A 1,438-nucleotide genomic window follows, 5' to 3' on the forward strand; every position below is an offset into this window, starting at 1 on the left:
ATTTTATGTTCAGTATTGACTTGACTCTGCCCTCTGTGAGAAACATTTATAAAGCAATTACTTGAAGCAAATAGTTTCTGCTATAGCTATAAATTCTTAGTTTGATGCATTATTTTAAAATCATATTTTTGTTTAGAAAAGTTAATTCTATAAAGCGATTTCCACTTTCCTCCATCCCTCTGACTATAGGATTTCCACTATCAGTTTCTTAGCCAATTTTAATTTATTAATAATATTTTGTTGTAAGATGATTATTTGCTGGGAGGTGAGATTTCTAACAGTGCCGAGTTTTGAATCAAGTGTGGCACAAAGCAAAAGTAGAATATACATGTGAATGTGAATACACTTAAAAAACAAGGTTATACTTATACTAATACTAGATTACACATGCATTTTCAAGTACATGAGTTCAAGTGGTCTGCTCAGAAAGGAAAATATAAAAAGGAAGAAAGAGGGACAATGAAAGAGATAATTATGTAAATTTTAGATAATTTCATTTCCTGTTCTACTGAGAAAAAATATGTTTACAGTGAACACAGGAAAAGTGATGTGACTATTTCTTCTTATTTTTATAACTGTTTTGAAGCTGCCTGAAAGTGAAAAATGTCACTTTTAAAATAATACATTAAATATTAAATATTTAATTAAATACATTAAATAATACAATAAATATTGTCAAGTATTTATGATTCTTTCTAGTATGGTGGATTCTTCAGTGGTAATTTTGGTTTTGAGAAGCTACACCATGTGATGCTCAGGGTTACTCTTGGCTTTGGGCTCAGGAATTTCTCTTGACAGGTTCAAGGATTCATACTGGGTACTGATGCTGGAATCTGAATTAGCCGTATGCAAGGCAAGTTCCTTACTCATTGTAATATTTCTCTGGTCCCCTCTTCTTCAGTAGTAATTTTATATATGTGAATTTTTTTGTCCCCCCCATTCACAATACAGACCAGGCAAAAGGCCTGGGTTGAGATGTATATGGGATGCATTTACTGTACCTCTTCTTTCTAGACAGTCAGTGTAAAGAACACAGCCTGTGGTAAGCATTGGGAGGCCTTATATTTTCTTTTCTTTTTTTTGATTTTTTATATACATAAATATTTATGTGAATTTTTTAACTTGCATATTTTAGGTCAAACACTAGTTGTAAATTATATCACCTATAAATAATATTTTTTCCAATTTTGGACTTTTTCAATATTTTTTATTTTCTCATTCTTAATATTGAACAATATTACAGTCATGTTTTCTTGATATTTAGTCATTCTTTCATTTCTGGAAATAGTCCACTGATTATAGAGTACTTTTGCAATGTAAATATAAATTTACATTGTTTTATTTATGATATTTGCATCTATGTTCATATGTAAGATCTGAAATTTTTCCTATCTTTGATAGATCTTAATTTTTCTGGGGGGGGCCACACCTGGAGGCG

At 30.5% G+C, this 1,438-nt stretch overlaps 1 non-coding gene across 1 annotated transcript; it reads right to left on the reverse strand.

Annotated features, from left to right (window-relative positions):
* Window positions 1-925: 925 nt before the first annotated feature.
* Window positions 926-1,059, reverse strand: LOC126005098 (small nucleolar RNA SNORA51). The gene has a single exon (XR_007494276.1). It is a non-coding gene; the product is annotated as a small nucleolar RNA SNORA51 (small nucleolar RNA).
* Window positions 1,060-1,438: the final 379 nt, after the last annotated feature.

Source organism: Suncus etruscus, chromosome 3 (assembly GCF_024139225.1).
Source record: "Suncus etruscus isolate mSunEtr1 chromosome 3, mSunEtr1.pri.cur, whole genome shotgun sequence".
NCBI classification, from domain to species: Eukaryota; Metazoa; Chordata; class Mammalia; order Eulipotyphla; family Soricidae; genus Suncus; species Suncus etruscus.